Genomic DNA, 22,423 nt, shown 5'->3' on the forward strand with positions numbered 1-22,423 from the left:
GTGCTCCTAACCGCAGCTTGTTACCTTTAAAAAAGACACCTGTCCACAGAAGCAATCAATCAATCAGATTCCAAACTCTCCACCATGGCCAAGACCAAAGAGCTTTCCAAGGATGTCAGGGACAAGATTGTAGACCTACACAAGGCTGGAATGGGCTACAAGACCATCGCCAAGCAGCTTGGTGAGAAGGTGACAACATTTGGTGTGATTATTCGCAAATGGAAGAAACACAAAAGAACTGTCAATATCCCTCGGCCTGGGGCTCCATGCAAGATCTCACCTCGTGGAGTTGCAATGATCATGAGAACGGTGAGGAATCAGCCCAGAACTACACAGGAGGATCTTGTCAATGATCTCAAGGCAGCTGGGACCATAGTCACCAAGAAAACAATTGGTAACACACCACACAGTGAAGGACTGAAATCCTGCAGCGCCCGCAAGGTCCCCCTGCTCAAGAATACATATACAGGCCCATCTGAAGTCTGCCAATGAACATCTGAATGACTCAGAGGACAACTGGTGAAAGTGTTGTGGGCAGATGAGACCAAAATTGAGCTCTTTGACATCAACTCAACTCGCCGTGTTTGGAGGAGGAGGAATGCTGCCTATGACCCCAAGAACACCATCTTCACCGTCAAACATGGAGTCGGAAACATTATGCTTTGGGGGTATTTTTCTGCTAAGGGGACAGGACAACTTCACCACATCAAAGGGACGATGGACGGGCCATGTACCGTCAAATCTTGGGTGAAAACCTCCTTCCCTCAGGCAGGGCATTGAAAATGGGTCATGGATGGGTATTCCAGCATGACAATGACCCAAAACACATGGCCAAGGCAACAAAGAAGTGGCTAAAGTGACTATGCATAGATAATAAACAGCGAGTAGCACCATTGTGAAAACAAAGGGTTGGAGGAGGGGGTCAATCTAAATAGTCCGGGTGGCCATTTGATTAATGTTCAGCAGTCTTATGGCTTGGAGTTAGAAGCTGTTAAGGAATCTTTTGGACATAGACTGCTTGCTGTGCAGTAGCAGAGAGAATAGACTATGACTTTGGTGACTGGAGTCTTTGACAATTTTTGGGGTCTTCCTCTGACACCACCTAGTATATAGGTCCTGGATGGCTGGAAGCTTGGCCCCAGTGATGTACTGCACCATACGTATTACTCTCTGTGGCGCCTTACGGTCAGATACCGAGCAGTTGCCATACCAGGCGGTGATGCAACCGGTCAGGATGTTCTCGATGGTGCAGCTGTAGAACTTTTTAAGGATCTGGGGACCCATGCCAAATCTTTTCAGTCTCCTGAGGAGAACCAAGGTTCCAAAAGCTGGGCATAAAATAGTATAAAAGAGATCATACAAAAGTTTGATTCTCATGTGGATGATGTGAAAAATATTTGTGGGTCTGAGGAGCATCCAGAAGCTGCACTTGATGAATTTATGAAATGGCTTCTTTCAATTATTGATAGACATGCACCTGTTGAGAAACTGACTGTTATAACTGTTGAGGTTCCACGGATTAATGAATAATTTAAAAACTGTATGGTTGAAGAGATGGTGCAAAATGAGTGGTTAATAAGTCTGGCTGCACATCTGACTTGGTGCAAATTGAGAAATTATGTGACTAAATGTAACGGCTGTCTTTAGAGAGAGTGGACCAAAATGCAGCGGAGTTAGTGTTCATGATATATTTAATGAAACGGAACACTATACAATTACAAAAACAATAAACTGACAGCCAACACAGTCCTGTCAGGTGCAAACACTGTAACAACAACAATTACCCACAACCCCCAAAGGAAAAGTAGGCTACTTATGTGTGACTCCCAATCAGCCACAACCCTCTACAGCTGTGCCTGATTGGAAGTCACACGGCCAAAATAAACGAAACAATCAAAACACACACTTCTCTTCTGCCACGTCCTGACCCAACTACACCCTCTACTGGTCAGGACGTGACACTAAACTCAATGACAAGAAAAATAAACTGTATTATGAAGCCATAATCAATGATCAAATCAAATCAAAGTTTATTTGTCACGTGCGCCGAATACAACCTTACAGTGAAATGCTTACTTACAGGCTCTAACCAATAGTGCAAAAAAAGGTATTAGGTGAACAGTAGGTAGGTAAAGAAATAAAACAACAGTAAAAAGACAGGCCATATACAGTAGCGAGGCTATAAAAGTAGCGAGGCTACATACAGACACCGGTTAGTCAGGCTGATTGAGGTAGTATGTACATGTAGATATGGTTAAAGTGACTATGCATATATGATGAACAGAGAGTAGCAGTAGTGTAAAAGAGGTGGTTGGCGGGTGGTGGGTGGGGCACAATGAAGATAGCGAGGTTAGCCAATGTGCGGGAGCACTGGTTGGTCGGCCCAATTGAGGTAGTATGTACATGAATGTATAGTTAAAGTGATTATGCATATGAAAAACAGAGGGTAGCAGCAGTGTAAAAAGAGGGGTTGGGGGGGCACACAATGCAATTAGTCCAGGTAGCCATTTCATTGCCTGTTCAGGAGTCTTATGGCTTGTGGGTAAATACTGTTGAGAAGCCTTTTTGTCCTAGACTTGCCCCCTGGTACCGCTTGCCATGCAGTAGTAGAGAGAACAGTCTATGACTGGGGTGGCTGGGGTCTTTGACAAGTTTTAGGGCTTTCCTCTGACACCGCCTGGTGTAGAGGTCCTGGATGGCAGGCAGCTTAGCCCCAGTGATGTACTTTTATTTTTTACCTTTATTTAACTAGGTAAGTCAGTTAAGAACAAATTCTTATTTTCAATGATGGCCTAGGAACAGTGGGTTAACTGCCTGTTCAGGGGCAGAACGACAGATTTGTACCTTGTCAGCTCAGGGATTCGATCTTGCAATTTCTTGGTTACTAGACCAACGCTCTAACCACTAGGCTACGCTGCCGCCCCTCTGAAATCCAATTTATCAACCCATGGAGGTCTGGATTTGGAGTCACACTCATAATTAAAGTGGAAAACCACACTACAGGCTGATCCAACTTTGATGTAATGTCCTTAAAACAAGTCAAAATGAGGCTCAGTAGTGTGTGTGGCCTCCACGTGCCTGTATGACCTCCCTACAACGCCTGGGCATGCTCCTGATGAGGTGGCGGATGGTCTCCTGAGGGATCTCCTCCCAGACCTGGACTAAAGCATCCGCCAACTCCTGGACAGTCTGTGGTGCAACGTGACGTTGGTGGATGGAGCGAGACATGATGTCCCAGATGTGCTCAATTGGATTCAGGTCTGGGGAACGGGCGAGCCAGTCCATAGCATCAATGCCTTCCTCTTGCAGGAACTGCTGACACACTCCAGCCACATGAGGTCTAGCATTGTCTTGCATTAGGAGGAACCCAGGGCCAACCGCACCAGCATATTGTCTCACAAGGGGTCTGAGGATCTCATCTCGGTACCTAATGGCAGTCAGGCTACCTCTGGCGAGCACATGGAGGGCTGTGTGGCCCCCCAAAGAAATGCTACCCCACACCATGACTGACCCACCACCAAACCGGTCATGCTGGAGGATGTTGCAGTCAGCAGAACGTTCTCCATGGCATCTCCAGACTCTGTCACATCTGTCACATGTGCTTAGTGTGAACCTGCTTTCATCTGTGAAGAGCACAGGGCACCAGTGGCAAATTTGCCAATTTTGGTGTTCTCTGGCAAATGCCAAACGTCCTGCACGGTGTTGGGCTGTAAGCACAACCCCCACCTGTGGATGTCGGGCCCTCATACCACCCTCATGGAGTCTGTTTCTGACCGTTTGAGCAGACACATGCACATTTGTGGCCTGCTGGAGGTCATTTTGCAGGGATCTGGCAGTGCTCCTCCTGCTCCTCCTTGCACAAAGGCGGAGGTAGCGGTCCTGCTGCTGGGTTGTTGCCCTCCTACGGCCTCCTTCACGTCTCCTGATGTACTGGCCTGTCTCCTGGTAGCGCCTCCATGCTCTGGACACTACGCTGACAGACACAGCAAACCTTCTTGCCACAGCTCGCATTGATGTGCCTGTTACGCACGCCTCTAGAAGAGGGAACGCAACACCCTACTACAACTTAACTCTGCGTGGTGTGAAAGAGGTATGAAAGTGTAGGTGTGAGCAAGGATGACAAATAGGCAGAGAATACCGTTAACAGGGAATTTATTCCTTCACGCGGTAAGTTTGGGGAAAAGGGGCTGGACAGAATCAAAGCAAAGAAACTAAATATCAAAGCCCCCTCTCCTACCTTACCTGCCTACCCACTACTTACCTAACTAGCACCACCTGGTGCACTAACCAAAATACAGGGGATGGTCCGCCCAGGTCTTTCCTAGTGTGCATAGACAATAAATTACTACGGGGATATGTATGCCCGCGGGCCTCTTGCCTAAGCACTCCCTAGGTGCCTTCCCCTTCCCCCCTGGGAACAAAGGAAACAGAATAACAAACAATTTCACAACTAAACTGAGAAAAACTCAGGACATTAAAGAAGCTCTCTCTCTCTGAGCAACAAACTAACCCAGAACATAATAAGGTTTCTCAGCAACAACTAACTAAGTACATACCAAATTATCTTTCTGAGAAACAACCAACATATATAACCCTCTGCCATCAACCTCCTCTCTCAGCAAATATCTCTCTACAATCATCTCTGTGTCTCCTCCTCTGAGCAACAGCACACTGGCTTATATAGCTTTAGGTGGGGTTGCTAATTGGAGACAGCTGCGTCCTGACGAGGGGGCGGGGTCAGCTCTCCAATCAGCAATGGGGCCGACCAATCAGCTGCTTGGAGAATTTCAGGAAGCCATTACCTGAAACACACTCACAAATATACAAACTACAACACAGAAACTGGGGAACGTAACACGCCCACCACAAAATATGCAAACATACAGTTTGCAATAACAAAAATCAACGCATCCCCAGTTACTAAACCCGTGATAGAGCGTCGGCAACCACATTTGCCGAGCCCTTCACATAGGCTATCTGTACATTATATCTTTGTACAATCAGAGCCCACCGCATAACGCGGCGGTTCTGATTGTACATTTGTTTCAAGAACACCAAAGGATTATGGTCCGTGAAGACCATTACAGGCAAGGCACTGGAACCCACATATACCTCAAAGAACTGTAACGCTAGCAATAAGGCCAGCGTTTCCTGTTCAATTGTGGAGTACCTTGACTGACATGAGTTGAACTTACGGGAAAAGAAACTGACGGGTCGATCCACTCCATCTTCATCTTCCTGCAAGAGAACCGCACCCACCCCTACTATACTAGCGTCTACCTCCAACTTAAAAGGTTTGTCAAAGTTGGGGGCCGCAAGCACTGGGGCACTACAAAGTAGCGCTTTAGCGGACTCAAAAGCATAGTTACAGTCCGGGGACCACTTAAATGGTACCTTCGGACTAAGTAGAGATGAAAGGGGAACTACTACCGTCGAGAAATTCTTACAGAAAGTACAATAGTAACCTACCATCCCCAGGAATCTGCGCAACTGGTGGCGAGTCGTGGGAGCAGGAAAAGCAACAATTGCTTCCACTTTGCCAGTTACTGGGCGCACTTGACCTCGTCCCACTTGTTTCCCTAAGTAAGTCACTGTAGCCTTCCCAAACTCACACTTAGCCAAATTGAGGGTTAAAGAAGCATTCTCCAACCGCTGAAACACACTTTTCAAGGTGGTGAGATGATCAGACCAAGTAGATGAATGAATCACCACATCGTCAAGATAAGCAGTACAATTCGGTACATCGGCAAACACAATTTTAACTAGCCGCTGAAAAGTAGCAGGAGCATTACACATTCCAAAGGGCATCACAGTATATTGTACGAAGTTATCTGGCGTAACAAAAGCCGAGATGTCAGAAGCTCGAGAGGTCAGAGGCACCTGCCAATAACCTTTTAGCAAATCTAATTTACTAACGTAAGCAGCAGAGCCAATTCTATCAATGCAGTCATCTAAGCGAGGTAGAGGAAAAGAATCAGACTTTGTAATGGCATTTACTCGACGATAGTCCGTACATAAGCGAGACGTACCGTCAGGCTTAGGAACAAGAATACACGGGGAACTCCAGGAGCTGTTACTGAGTTTCGCCATGTCATTCTGTAATAAATAAGCTACCTCACTTTTCATTACCTCCCTTTTCTTTGCATTAACCCGGTACGGATGCTGACTTATAGGGGCAGCGTTCCCCACATCCACGTCATGTTCCAAGATGGACGTGCGACTTGGAACATCCTGAAACACATTGAGAAAACTGTTTATCAATAGAATAAGTTCCTTAGTTTGATCTTTATCCAAATGTTCCATTTGAGAGGGTAACTTTTTCACCATCTCTGAATTACATAAACGTTCACTCTGCTGTAACGTATGGCGTAACTCCAACCCGTCCTCCTTATCCTCCTCTAGGTCCCAGCCAGGCTTCAGCACCACCGCAGCCACACTGGAGACGGCGGGCTGGACCGGCTTACTTGAGGAGCTGTTGGGAGAATCACGCGAATAATATGCTTTCTGCATGTTAACATGACACATTCGGGAAGAACGCCTCCGATCTGGGGTCTTTATCACATAATTGGTGTCACTGAGTTTCTTTTCCACAAGATATGGTCCAGAAAAACGTGCTGACAGAGATGAGCCAGGGATTGGCAACACAACTAAAACTTGATCCCCTGGTGCAAAAGAACGGCCAGCAGCCTTTTTGTCATAATGCAACTTCATGCGTTTTTGAGTAGAGGAGAGAGACTTTTGGGCTAATGCACATGCAGCGTGCAGTCTCTCCCGCATCTTACTGACATAATCCAACACATTTTTAGGGGCGCTACTGGGTGTAGGAGATAAGATACGCTCCTTCAAAACTTTTAGCGGACCCCGTGGGGTGTGTCCAAACACAAGGTCAGCAGGGCTGAACCCTAAGGACTCTTGTATTGTTTCCCTAATAGCAAATAGGACAAAGGGCACCCCCTCATCCCAATCGGTACTGGTATCCATGCAATACTTGCGTAGCATTGCCTTCAGCGTCTGATGCCAGCGTTCGAGAGCCCCTTGACTCTCCGGATGATATGAACTGGAGACCTGATGGGAAATACACAGCGTCTTTAACACATCAGAGAACAGCTTTGACATAAAGTTGGATCCCTGATCAGTTTGGATTACTTTAGGGAGTCCAAACGTAGAGAAGAACTTCACAAGTGCCTTCACCACAGTCTTAGCCGTTATTGTACGGAGAGGTATAGCCTCTGGGTATCGAGTAGCACTGCACATTATTGTTAGTAAGAACTGGTTACCTGACCTGGTTTTCGGCAACGGACCTACACAATCAATTATCACTTTTTCAAACGGTTCACCCACCACAGGAATCGGGCAGAGCGGCGCACGAGGAACTGTTTGATTCGCTTTCCCAGTGAGTTGACATACATGGCATGTTTTACAAAATTGGACAACGTCAGACTTCAAACCTGGCCAAAAAAAAGTGTTGAAGGACTCGGTTATAAGTCTTCGTGATCCCTAAGTGTCCGGACCACGCCTGGTCATGGGCGAGTGACAACACCTGCTGTCGGAACGGTGTAGGAACAACCACTTGACACACTTCACTCCAGTCACTAACGGTGTCATGAGCTGCCCATTTACGCATCAAAACTCCTGCTTCCATAAAGTAGGCAGTCTCTTTAGTTTTAGCTTCCTCAATGGAAATTACCGAAGCAAAACACTTGCGAAGACTGATGTCTCCCTTTTGACATTCAATCACCTTCTCGGGGGTGACAGACAAAAGAATGTCATGTAATTGGGGCGCGATTTCGCTTTCCCCTGCCTTAGTTTTTTATGGGGGTAAAAACTGTCGGCATTTCAGAAGGAATACTCGGTGCATTGCCTTCTACCTCAACCTTCTCAAAAATGGAACTAGCCAAATCCACCACATCTCCTAGCTTGCGAGATTGTGCCCTCGTTAACACACAAGCTGGAAAAACATGTGGAAATGCTTGAACCAATTTCTCATCTGTAGTTCTGATTTCTGGGTTGTCTACTACCTCTAACACAGGAGTGACGTTACCACCAGCGATATCATTCCCTAGTAACAATGTGACTCCTTTTACTGGCAGTGTAGACACTACACCAACACGGAAACGTCCTGATACCAAGTCTGACACTAAGTGGACCCAGTGTAATGGTACAGGTACTGTTTTTGTCTCTATCCCCTGTAATATGACATGAGAGCCACAATACGTTTCAGAGGACCAGGGTAAAGCATCAGTAACGATTACTGACTGCACCGCCCCGGTGTCTCGTAAGATTCGTATAGGCTTTCCATCAGCTTGTTCTCCAGTTAACCTCTTACATCTAGACGTTCCGCTAGCGGAACACCTGCTCCAATATCCAATGATGGGCGTGGCGCGAATTACAAATTCCTCTAAAATCCGAAAACTTCCATTTTTCAAACATATGACTATTTTACAGCATTTTAAAGACAAGACTCTCGTTAACCTCTTACATCTAGACGTTCCGCTAGCTGAACACCTGCTCCAATATCCAATGATGGGCGTGGCGCGAATTACAAATTCCTCTAAAATCCGAAAACTTCAATTTTTCAAACATATGACTATTTTACAGCATTTTGAAGACAAGACTCTCGTTAATCTAACCACACTGTCCGATTTCAAAAAGGCTTTACAGCGAAAGCAAAACATTAGATTATGTCAGCAGAGTACCCAGCCAGAAATAATCAGACACCCATTTTTCAAGCTAGCATATAATGTCACAAAAAACAAAACCACAGCTAAATGCAGCACTAACCTTTGATGATCTTCATCAGATGACAACCCTAGGACATTATGTTATACAATGCATGCATGTTTTGTTCAATCAAGTTCATATTTATATCAAAAACCAGCTTTTTACATTAGCATGTGATGTTCAGAACTAGCATACCCCCCGCAAACATCCGGTGAATTTACTAAATTACTCACGATAAACGTTCACAAAAACATAACAATTATTTTAAGAATTATAGATACAGAACTCCTCTATGCACTCGATATGTCCGATTTTAAAATAGCTTTTCGGTGAAAGCACATTTTGCAATATTCTCAGTAGATAGCCCAGCCATCACGGCTAGCCATTTAGACACCGACCAAGTTTAGCCCTGATCAAACTCCGATTTACTATTACAAAAGTTTCATTACCTTTGTTGTCTTCGTCAGAATGCACTCCCAGGACTGCTACTTCAATAACAAATGTTGGTTTGGTCCAAAATAATCCATCGTTATATCCGAATAGCGGCGTTTTGTTCGTGCGTTCCAGACACTATCCGAAATGGTAAATCAGGGTCGCGAGCATGGCGCAATTCGTGACAAAAGATTTCTAAATATTCCATTACCGTACTTCGAAGCATGTCAACCGCTGTTTAAAATCCATTTTTATGCCATTTTTCTCGTAAAAAAGCGATAATATTCCGACCGGGAATCTCCGTTTAGCTAAACAGAGGAAAGTAAACAAAGCTTTCGGTCGACGCGGGCACGAGCCTGAGTCTCACAGTACTGTAACCAGCCACTACCCAAACGCGCTACTTTGTTTCAACCAGAGCCTGCAAAGCCACGATTCAGCATTTTGCCGCCTTCTGAGAGTCCATGTGAGCCGTAGAAAGTGTCATGTAAGAGCAGAGATCCCCTGTAATTGATAGAGATAATCAACAAGGCCAAGAAATGGTCAGACAGGGTACTTCCTGTACAGAATCTTCTCAGGTTTTGGCCTGCCAAATGAGTTCTGTTATACTCACAGACACCATTCAAACAGTTTTAGAAACTTTGGAGTGTTTTCTATCCAAAGCTAATAATTATATGCATATTCTAGTTTCTGGGCAGGAGTACTAATCAGATTAAATCGGGTACGTTTTTTATCCGTCCGTGAAAATACTGCCCCCTAGCCATAACAGGTTAAGGAAACACAACCGGCAGATATAAACGGAGCATAGACAGGATCCGGTTTCTCAAATGCTGAATCAATATCTCGGTCCAACGGACGAGCCATAGACTTGACTAAACCCACACTTTTCATTTTTGGGGACGGTGACAGGGACTGTTTCGGTTTATTTTTCAAAACCGGGTAGTCCGCAATCACATGACCATTTTGGTGACAGTAAAAACATTCACGGATTTCATGAAAAGGCTTAGAGTTGTCAGAGGAAAAGCGACCTGAACGAGGCACTGATGACGTAACTGTTCGGCCTTCAAAACGAGGTGCACCAAAGACAGTCTTGTGTGTCAAAGCGTACTCATCTGCCAACACTGCTGCCTGGGCCAATGTCACCACTTTCTGTTCATTTAAATGAACTACAATTCTATCAGGGGGGTTGCTTTTAAAGTCCTCCAACAGCATCAACTCCCGAATATCAGCAAAGGTGTTAGCTTTGCTGGCTGAACACCAGCGATTAAACAGAGACTCTTTGTCCCTTGCAAACTCAACAAAAGTACGTTGAGATGTTTTTTTGTGGTTCCTGAAGCGCTGTCTATAAGCTTCAGGCACTAACTCATAAGCCCGCAACACAGTAGTTTTAACTATATCATACTGTAAACTGTCTTCCAGGGAGAGAGCAGCTACTACTTCCTGGACTTTCCCAGACAATTTACATTGTAACAGGAGCGGCCAAACCTCGGGTGGCCAATGTAGCGCAGCGGCCACACGCTCAAAAGCAGAGAAATAGGAATCAACTTCCGACTCTCGGAATGGAGGGACTACAGCTATATTTTTATTTACATCAAAGTGGGCTTGATGATAAGCAGCTTGTGGAGTCGCACTGGAGCCAGCATCTAGCTCCAGTTGTCGGATCCTCACCTCCTTGTCAATTTCCATTCTCCTAATTTCAAGATCAAAATTAATCTGTCTCTCTATCTTTTTGCTCCATTTCTAACCGGGCCAGCCTCACCTTCAGCCTAGCGGTCCCGCCTGAACGACCTGAAGCAGAAGATAAAGGATCGAATCGGGGCATTGTAAAGGGGGTACGAGCAACCCCTTCCTCCGCCCTGTCCTCCGACTTGGCATTGGAAAGTCTACTCGTCTCCTCTCCTGAAGCCTCCCTCTCATCATCTTTCAACGAAAGAATGTGTTCTCTCACTAAACCCTCCCTGACTAGCACCAAAAGCTCAGCCTTTAGGGCTTTCTCAGGGATAACAAACCCATAATGGTCAGCTACAGCTAAAAGGTCTGCTTTCCGAAACCTCACCAAAGAATCAATAGAGGGCGCTTCAAAAAACTTGGAGATGGCTGAGGCAGCCATCTTGTACACAGAAGTCCACTGAACACACACAAACTAAACTAGTCAACCAAACTCACAACCTACCATCACACCTCAATCACAAATCACAGAGAGCTCAGTGCAGCAAGGTCCGGTGGGTTTAATGGGATCCCGGATGAGCCCCCATTATGTTACGCACGCCTCTAGAAGAGGGAACGCAACACCCTACTACAACTTAACTCTCCGTGGTGTGAAAGAGGTATGAAAGTGTAGGTGTGAGCAAGGATGACAAATAGGCAGAGAATACCGTTAACAGGGAATTTATTCTTTCACACGGTAAGTTTGGGGAAAAGGGGCTGGACGGAACCAAAGCAAAGAAACTAAATATCAAAGCCCCCTCTCCTACCTACCCACTACTTACCTAACTAGCACCACCTGGTGCACTAACCAAAATACAGGGGATGGTCCGCCCAGGTCTTTCCTAGTGTGCATAGACAATAAATTACTACGGGGATATGTATGCCCGCGGGCCTCTTGCCTTAAGCACTCCCTAGGTGCCTTCCCCTTCCCCCCTGGGAACAAAGGAAACAGAATAACAAACAATTTCACAACTAAACTGAGAAAAACTCAGGACATTAAAGAAGCTCTCTCTCTCTGAGCAACAAACTAACCGAGAACATAATAAGGTTTCTCAGCAACAACTAACTAAGTACATACCAAATTATCTTTCTGAGAAACAACCAACATATATAACCCTCTGCCATCAACCTCCTCTCTCAGCAAATATCTCTCTACAATCATCTCTGTGTCTCCTCCTCTGAGCAACAGCACACTGGCTTATATAGCTTTAGGTGGGGTTGCTAATTGGAGACAGCTGCGTCCTGACGAGGGGGCGGGGTCAGCTCTCCAATCAGCAATGGGGCCGACCAATCAGCTGCTTGGAGAATTTCAGGAAGCCATTACCTGAAACACACTCACAAATACACAAACTACAACACAGAAACTGAGGAACGTAACAGTGCCATCCTGGATGAGCTGCACTACCATAGCCACTTGTGTGGGTTGTAGACTCCGTCTCATGCTACCACTAGAGTGAAAGCACCGCCAGCATTCAAAAGTGACCAAAACATCAGCCAGGAAGCATAGGAACTGAGAAGTGGTCTGTGGTCTCCACCTGCAGAACCACTCCTTTATTGGGGGTGTCTTGCTTATTGCCTATAATTTCCACCTGTTGTCTATTCCATTTGCACAACAGCATGTGAAATTTATTGTCAATCAGTGTTGCTTCCTAAGTGGACAGTTTGATTTCACAGAAGTGTGATTGACTTGGAGTTACATTGTGTTGTTTAAGTGTTCCCTTTATTTTTTTGAGCAGTATATATATTTTTTAATACACACCTAAAATCTCTGAATAAAAAATCTGAGAACAGAAATATTTTACACTTTCATGAAGGTACTCATAAGCAATCATTTCTGGTGAAAGATTTGTGGATATTGCATTTTGGAAATAAACTCTTCATACCAGTAAATGTTGACATCTCATTGACAAATTAATGTGCACTAAATCATATAAATAAACATATAAAATAAAAACGTAAATAACCTTGTAAGAGTGCAGGTAAGGATGCATTCCATGAAACAGTTGTGAGGTACAGTAAAGTCAATAGGGGTTTGACCTGTAAATACATTTTTGCAGGTCTTTCCTATAATTCTTCAGTCACTTGAATAAGGTTCAGAAAAGTGGGGTGAGCTAGTTTATTGTGGATAAACAAAGGGAAAAGCCTTGCCAGTCTTGCCTCTTGGTTGTCCTGAGGGTCTGGCCAGTGAGCATCCAGTTAAATGTGCACAGACAGATGAGTCTGCCCTCGCAGCACTGCTGCACCTCCCAAGGGCACAATGACATTTTCCTGGGACAATATGGGGCAGCAGTGACATAGAAAACATTCCCTCCTTCCGTCTCTCCTTTCCTGCCCCAGGCACTGCAATGCCATTCCTCTCTCTCTCTCTTTCTCTTTTTCTCTCTCTCCCCTTTCCACTAATTTCCCCTAACTTTTCTTGAGTGCAGCTGCAGTATTTGCTTTTTGCCTTTTCATTCTGTTACAGGTCAAAAGACTTGATAAAGTTCCAAAAGGCTGGTGGCGGCAGGGGAGAGAATGGGGGAAAATGTGACAGGGTTCAACTAAAGAAAATGAGACAGAAAAGGCAGGGCAACAAAATGCCTCAAGGTTGTTCTTTCAATCTGAAACTTGAATTTTTTCATGGTGAGCTGTAGTTCAAACTGTACTGGACTGCAAACAGATTTGTTTTTAAAGCACACCTACTTCTAAGTCTAAAAATAAATAAATTAAAGGCTCAATGCAGCCATTTTTATCTCAATATCAAATCAATTGTGGGTAACAATTTAGTACCTTAGTTTAATAGCTTTTAATTCAATCTGACACTGTTTTTATATACTTTTATTTTATTTTGGATCCTACGGCTCTGTTGGGCTAAATTGCTGTGAGCGCTGCTGTCTGTCCTGGGATCCTTCCAGATTCCGCATAGGGGGAGAGACACGAAAGCCCAGCTAGCCTAGCTGGCTCGGCGGTTTCAAATGGAGGCAACTATTGAACGTTTCCAGCGCTGCAGGAGCTGTGTTTACTTTGCTTTGTTCCGGGACAAGGTGGACAGCGCTGACTTTCAGTGTAGCAACTGCTTGCTTGCGGAGGACTACAGGAGCGAAGTGGCTACTCTTAGCAAGATAGTAGCAAACCTACACAAGGGAGGGGAACCCACGCCTGCCTACTTTTTATTTTTCTTCCACCCCAGTAGCCGGACGCCGATATGGTCTGTTGGAAGTTTCTCCGCAGTGTCGGCTCTCCACAGCCGACTGGTCGGTGCTCGGCAGGGTTCCATCCCCGAAAGGGTCTCCCCCTTCCCTGGAGAACGGAGCTGTTCTCGACCCAACCAACCAGCCATGGAGGTACGTCACTTGCTGTAGAAGTTGAAGAAAGTATCCTCTGGCAACGGGGGGACTCCATGGAGATGTTGAGCCCGGATCTGACACAGACCAGAAACAGCTTTTCCGCCCTGGATCTAGAGGGTCCGGAGCCTTCTTCCTTGGGGGCTTCCCATTCAAGATCGGATCTGGAGGTACCTGCGTCTTCATCCTCGGTTCTGTCTCCCTCTCCGGTGGCTTCTACCTCGGGTTCAGATCCTCGGAGCTCCCACCCTCATCAGACCGGGAGGCTGCCTGAGAGACAGGCCCATTCAACATCACCAGCTGTCACCTCCGGTTCCCAAGGCAAAAACCCTGTGCTACCCAGGAGCACGAGTACAGGACATCACAAGGCTGCTTCCGGCTGTTCTACGACAGATGCTGGGAGCTGACACTGTTGTAGTCCATGTAGGGTCAAACGACATCAGGAGGGCTAGCTCGGAACATTTGAAAATGGATTTTAAAGAACTGATTTTATCACTAAAAGAGTCCAAAAAACAGCCAATAATTTCAGGGCCAGTACCATTGTTGGGCCGTGGGTGTGAAAGATTCAGCAGACTGCTGGCATTACACATCTGGCTAAAAGACTACTGTAGCTCTGCTGGAGTCACTTTTATATATAACTTTGACACCTTCTGAAACAAAAGATACTCTAAAGGAATGACGGAGTCCATCCAAATCATCTTGGCTCAAGGATTCGCATTTCAAGGCTGTGTTGAAACAATGACTGTTCAATGATCCAAGACCAGCTCAGTTTATTTTTTATTTTATTTCACCTTTATTTAACTAGGCAGGTCAGTTAAGAACAAATTCTTATTTTCAATGACGGCCTAATCCCTACCATTGTGACAATATGTCACGACTTCCGCCGAAGTTGGTCCCTCTCCTTGTTCGGGCGGCGTTCGGCGGTCGACGTCACCGGCCTTCTAGCCATCGCCGATCCACTTTTCATTTTCCATTTGTTTTGTCTTTGTCTTACACATCTGATTTCATTCCCCGAATTACTTGTTCATTATTTAACCCTCTGTTCCCCCATGTTTGTTTGTGAGTGATTGTTTGTTGTAATATGGTCCTGTATTGTGGGCTAGCATTATTGCTTTGTATTTGTGTAATTTTGAGTAAATCACGTTTATTACTCAAATCTGCTGTCCTGCGCCTGACTCCTCTACACCAGCTACACACAGGATATATTACAGAATCACTCACCACCCAAATGGAGTCAGCAGGAGCAGACGCCCTCCATGTGGCGGTAGAGGAGCGTGTCCAGCAGCACGCGACCATGTTGCAACGTCTGGGCACCGCCATGGATCGTGTGCTGCAGACGATGGATCGTTGGGAGAGAGGAGGAGGTCTTCCAGCGCCTCCACCAGCCCCACTACTGCAGGCCCCACTGTCCACCCCTCCGTCACCCGGTCCAAGCGGGATTCGGCTTGGGATCCCGAGGGAGTATGATGGGTCGGCTGCCAGATGCCAGGGGTTCCTACTCCAGCTGGAACTCTACCTGGCGACCGTCCACCCGGCTCCTTCGGGACGTGAGAGCGTGTCCACCCTTGTCTCCTGCTCTCAGGCAAAGCCCCGGAGTGGGCCAACACCGTATGGAGTGAAAGAGACGCGGTGTTGGACCATTATGCAGAGTTCACCCGCCGCTTTCGGGCAGTTTTCGACCACTCGCCTGAGGGTCGAGCGGTGGGTGAACGTCTGTTCCACCTGAGGCAGGGGACGAGGAGTACGCAGGATTTCACTTTGGACTTCCGGACCCTGGCCGCCAGCGCGGGATGGAACAACAGGGCCCTGATCGATCACTACCGGTGCAGTCTGCGCGAGGACGTTCGTCGGGAGTTGGCCTGCCAAGACACCACCCTCACATTGGACCAGCTGGTGGACCTGTCCATCCGGCTGGACAACCTGCTGGCTACCCATGGACTTCCAGATCAGGGCCTGTCAGTTCCATTCCCCAGCACATCCGCTCCGACGCCCATGGAGCTGGGAGGTGCTGCGCATAGGGCGACCGGAGGAGGGGCCATTCCCTGCACCATCTGTGGCCGCAGAGGGCACACTGCTGGTCGGTGCTGGGGGGGTTCCTCAGGGAGTCAAGGCAGCAAGCAGGGCACTATCGTGTCATCACAGGTGAGTCGGCACCAGGCTCACCCAGAGCCCCCTGTTGCTCACATGTATGTGTTTATTACATTTCCTGAGTTTTCCCCACATTCCCAGCATAAGGCGCTCATTTGCCCATAGTTCATTTGCCCATAGTTTAGGGATCCCACTTGTTCCTTTGGATATGCCCTTTCCTGTGCACGCCCTAGATAGTCGACCATTAGGGTCAGGGCTGATTAAGGAGGCCACCGCTCCACTAGACATGGTTACGCAGGAGGGTCACAAGGAGAGAATCAGTCTCTTCCTTATTGATTCTCCTGCGTTTCCCGTGGTGCTGGGCCTACCCTGGTTGGCCTGTAATGACCCCACTATTTCGTGGCAACAGAGGGCTCTCAAGGGGTGGTCACGAAAGTGCTCAGGGAGGTGTGTAGGGGTTTCCATTGGTGCGACTACAGTAGAAAGTCCAGACCAGGTCTCCACCGTGCGCATCCCCTCAGAATATGCCGATTTGGCTCTCGCCTTCTGTAAGAAGAAGGCGACTCAATTACCACCTCATCGACGGGGGGATTGTGCGATAAATCTCCTGGTAGACGCAGCACTTCCCAGGAGTCGCGTGTATCCTCTGTCACAGGAGGAGACGGTGGCTATGGAAACATATGTCTCCGAATCCTTGGGGCAGGGATACATTCGGCCCTCCACTTCACCTGCCTCCTCGAGTTTCTGTTTTGTGAAGAAGAAGGATGGAGGTCTGCGCCCGTGTATTGACTATCGGGGTATCAATCAGATCACGGTGAGGTACAGCTACCCGCTGCCTCTCATCGCCAGTGCGATCGAGTCAATGCACGGGGCGTGCTTCTTCACAAAATTGGATCTCAGGAGTGCTTACAACCTGGTGCGTATCCGGGAGGGGGACGAGTGGAAGACGGCATTTAGTACCACCTCAGGGCACTATGAGTACCTTGTCATGCCGTACGGGTTGATGAACTCTCCATCAGTCTTCCAGGCCTTTGTTGACGAGATTTTCCGGGACCTGCATGGTCAGGGTGTAGTGGTGTATATCGATGACATTCTGATATACTCCGCTACACGTGCCGAGCATGTGTCCCTGGTGCGCAGGGTGCTTGGTCGACTGTTGAAGCATGACCTACACGTCAAGGCTGAGAAATGTCTGTTCTTACAACAGTCCGTCTCCTTCCTAGGGTACCGCATTTCCACTTCAGGGGTGGAGATGGAGAGTGACCGCATTTGAGCCGTGCGTAATTGGCCGACTCCCACCACGGTAAAGGAAGTGCAGCGGTTCCTAGGATTTGCCAACTACTACCGGAGGTTTATCCGGGGCTTTGGTCAGGTAGCGGCTCCCATTACCTCACTGCTGAAGGGGGGACCGGTGTGACTGCAGTGGTCGGCTGAGTCGGACAGGGCTTTTGGTTATCTGAGGGCTCTGTTTACCTCGGCTCCCGTGCTGGCTCATCCGGATCCCTCTTTGGCGTTCATATTGGAGGTGGACGCGTCCGAGGCTGGGATAGGAGCCGTGCTCTCTCAGCGCTCGGGTACGCCACCGAAGCTCCGCCCTTGTGCCTTCTTTTCGAAGAAGCTCAGCCCGGCGGAGAGAAACTATGATGTTGGGGACCGGGAGCTGTTGGCTGTCGTCCATGCTCTGAAGGCATGGAGACATTGGCTTGAGGGGGCGAGACACCCTTTTCTCATCTGGACTGACCACCACAATCTGGAGTACATCCGGGCGGAGAGGAGACTGAACCCTCGCCAGGCAAGGTGGGCCATGTTTTTTACCCGTTTTGTGTTCACCCTGTCCTACCGACCAGGTTCCCAGAACGCTAAGGCAGACTCACTGTCCCGGATGTATGACACAGAGAAGCGGTCCATGGATCACACTCCCATACTCCCGGCCTCTTGCCTGGTAGTGTGGGAGCTGGAGGTGGACATTGAGCAGGCGTTACGTACAGAGCCCACTCCTCTCCTGTGTCCAGATGGGTGTCTGTACGTTCCGTCTGCTGTCCGCGACCGGTTGATCTATTGGGCCATTACGTCAACCTCCTCTGGTCATCCTGGCATCGGTCGGACAGTGCACTGTCTTAGTGGTAAGTACTGGTGGTCCACCTTGGCCAAGGACGTGAGGGTTTATGTTTCCTCCTGCTCGGTGTGCGCCCAGTGCAAGGCTCCCAGGCACCTGCCCAGAGGGAAGTTACAACCCCTACCCGTTCCACAATGGCCGTGGTTGCACCTGTCGGTGGACTTCCTGACAGATCCTCCTCCCTCACAGGGCAATACTACGATCCTGGTCGTTGTGGATCGGTTTTCTAAGTCCTGCCGTCTCCTCCCTTTGCCCTGTCTCCCTATGGCCCTACAGACTGCAGAGGCCCTGTTCACTCACGTCTTCCGGCACTACGTGGTGCCTGAGGACATAGTCTCTGATCGGGGTCCCCAGTTCACGTCCAGGGTGTGGAGGGCGTTCATGGAACATCTGGGGGTCTCGGTCAGCCTCACCTCAGGTTTTCACCCAGAGTGTAACGGGTAGGTGGAGAGAGTAAACCAGGATGTGGGTAGGTTTCTGCGGTCATATTGCCAGGACCGGCCGGGGGAGTGGGTGGCATTCATCCCCTGGGCAGAGATGGCCCAAAACTCACTCAACCACTCCTCCACTAACCTCTCCCCCTTCCAGTGCGTACTGGGGTATCAGCCGGTTCTGGCACCTTGGCATCAGAGCCAGATCGAGGCTCCTGCAGTGGATGAATGGTTTAAGCACTCGGAGGAGACCGGGGACGCCGCTCATGTGCACCTGCAATGGGCCGTGAGGCGGAAGAAGGCGAGCGCCGACCGCCACCGCAGTGAGGCCCCGGGGTTCGCACCGGGGGACCGGGTCTGGCTCTCGACCCAAAACCTGCCCCTCCGCCTGCCCTGCCGGAAGCTGGGTCCACGGTTTGTGAGGCGATTCAAAGTCCTGAGAGGACTGAACGAGGTATGCTACAGGTTACAACTTCCCCCAGATTACCGTATTAATCCCTCGTTCCATGTGTCTCTCCTCAGGCTGGTGATGGCTGATCCATTCCAGGAGTCTGAGGTGCGGGAGGTTCCTCTGCCCCCTCTGGACATCGAGGGGGCCCCGGTGTATGCTGTTCGAGCCATCCTGGACTCGAGGCATCGGGCGAGTGGCCTTCAGTACCTCGTGGAGTGGGAGGGGTACGGTCCGGAGGAGAGATGCTGGGTGCCGGTGGATAACGTCTTGGACCCTTCGTTGCTGCAGGAGTTCCACCGTCTCCATCTGGATCACCCTGTGCCTCGTCCTCTGGGTTGTCCCCGAGGTCGGTGTTGGTGCGCCGCGCATCAAGGGGGGGTACTGTCATGACTTCTGGCGAAGTCGGTCCCTCTCCTTGTTCGGGTGGCGTTCGGCAGTCGACGTCACCGGCCTTCTAGCCATCGCCAATCCACTTTTCATTTTCCATTTGTTTTGTCCTTGTCTTACACACCTGGTTTCATTCCCCAATTACTGGTTCATTATTTAACCCTCTGTTTCCCCATGTTTGTTTGTGAGTTATTGTTTGTTGTAATACGGTCCGGTATTGTGGGCTAGCATTATTGCTTTGTATTGTGTAATTTTGAGTAAATTACGTTTATTACTCATATCTGCTGTCCTGCGCCTGACTCCTCTACACCAGCTACACACAGGATATATTACACAATGAGTCATCATAATGCTGCATCAAATGTACATGATCCTAGGGGCATTGGCAAACACAATGTAAGTAACTTAATTTATGTGCCCCTAATAGCACCGAATACTTCTGTTTGTCCTTCAGCTAGTGTATGCAGTAATCATGAACCTATGAACCAGAGTTACACTGTTAGCACTGAGGCGGTGTGCCCTAGTAGGAAGACCACTTTGTGCAGCTCACCCTGCACTATCAGCTACAATATACAGTGAGGGAAAAAAGTTTTTGATCCCCTGCTGATTTTGTACATTTGCCCACTGACAAAGAAATGATCAGTCTATAATTTTAATGGTAGGTTTATTTGAACAGTGAGAAACAGAATAACAACAACAAAAAATCCAGAAAAACACGTCAAAAATGTTATAAATTGATTTGCATTTTAATGAGGGAAATAAGTATTTGACCCCCTCTCAATCAGAAAGATTTCTGGCTCCCAGGTGTCTTTTATACAGGTAACGAGCTGAGATTAGGAGCACACTCTTAAAGGGAGTGCTCCTGATCTCAGCTTGTTACCTGTATAAAAGACACCTGTCCACAGAAGCAATCAATCAATCAGATTCCAAACTCTCCACCATGGCCAAGACCAAAGAGCTCTCCAAGGATGTCAGGGACAAGATTGTAGACCTACACAAGGCTGGAATGGGCTACAAGACCATCACCAAGCAGCTTGGTGAGAAGGTGACAACAGTTGGTGCGATTATTCGCAAATGGAAGAAACACAAAAGAACTGTCAATCTCCCTCGGCCTGGGGCTCCATGCAAGATCTCACCTCGTGGAGTTGCAATGATCAGCCGAGAACTACACGGGAGGATCTTGTCAATGATCTCAAGGCAGCTGGGACCATAGTCAACAACAAAAACAATTGGTAACACACTACGCCGTGAAGGACTGAAATCCTGCAGCGCCTGCAAGGTCCCCCTGCACAAGAAAGCACCTTTACATGCCCGTCTGAAGTTTGCCAATGAACATCTGAATGATTCAGAGGACAACTGGGTGAAAGTGTTGTGGTCAGATGAGACCAAAATAGAGCTCTTTGGCATCAACTCAACTCGCCGTGTTTGGAGGAGGAGGAATGCTGCCTGTGACCCCAAGAACACCATCCCCACCGTCAAACATGGAGGTGGAAACATTATGCTTTGGGGGTGTTTTTCTGCTAAGGAGACAGGACAACTTCACTGCATCAAAGGGACGATGGGCGGGGCCATGTACCGTCAAATCTTGGGTGAGAACCTCCTTCCCTCAGCCAGGGCATTGAAAATGGGTCGTGGATAGGTATTCCAGCATGACAATGACCCAAAACACACGGCCAAGGCAACAAAGGAGTGGCTCAAGAAGAAGCACATTAAGTTCCTGGAGTGGCCTAGCCAGTCTCCAGACCTTTATCCCATAGAAAGTCTGTGAAGGGAGCTGAAGGTTCGAGTTGCCAAACGTCAGCCTCGAAATGTTAAATACTTGGAGAAGATCTGCAAAGAGGAGTGGGACAAAATCCCTCCTGAGATGTGTGCAAACCTGGTGGCCAACTACAAGAAACGTCTGACCTCTGTGATTGCCAACAAGGGTTTTGCCACCAAGTACTAAGTCATGTTTTGCAGAGGGGTCAAATACTTATTTCCCTTATTAAAATGCAAATCATTTTATAACATTTTTGACATATGTTTTTCTGGATGTTTTTGTTATTCTGTCTCTCACTGTTCAAATAAACCTACCATTACAATTATAGACTGATCATATCTTTATCAGTGGGCAAACGTACAAATCCGGGTCATTTTTTCCCTCACTGTAAGTGAATTTGTCTGAATACTTTTTGGTTCACCCGATATGGATTAAAATAACCCCAAATTAAAGCTGACAGTCTGCACTTTAACCTCATAGTAATTATATTATTTCAAATCCCAAGTGCTGCAGTACAGCGCCAAAATATCAACAAATGTGTCACTTTCCTAATACTTTTGGAGCTCACTGTCCATACATCCAGTACTGTACCTATAAATATGTAATTGCCTGTCATAGTGTTTACAGTATCCACAAAGCGGGTATGTACGTGTAGGCAGGGTGTATACCCAAAGCAGGGTGCATGTACGTATGCCCAGGGTCTGTCCATGTACAGCGTTGTCAGGCCCGGTGTGTGGAATGTTGGGTGCAGATGTGTCACTGCAGATTAGGACAGCGGCCCGTGTGACAGTTGAAGCGTCCTCTGTCAGTGGGGAGGGGGTGTGTGTGTGTGTGTGTGTGTGGGGGGTGTGTCAGTGGGGCCTCTCTCCAGGGAGGTGCAAATCTCTGCACATCCCTGCATTGGAAATCATCCACAGCATCTTGATGAGCGACAGTCCCCAGACTGTGATTGACTGGCACACTAACACGGAGCGACGGCTACGCACGCCACGGGGGCGGAGAGGCAAGGGG

Source organism: Salmo salar, chromosome 13 (assembly GCF_965601325.2).
Source record: "Salmo salar chromosome 13, fSalSal1, whole genome shotgun sequence".
Classification (NCBI taxonomy): domain Eukaryota; kingdom Metazoa; phylum Chordata; class Actinopteri; order Salmoniformes; family Salmonidae; genus Salmo; species Salmo salar.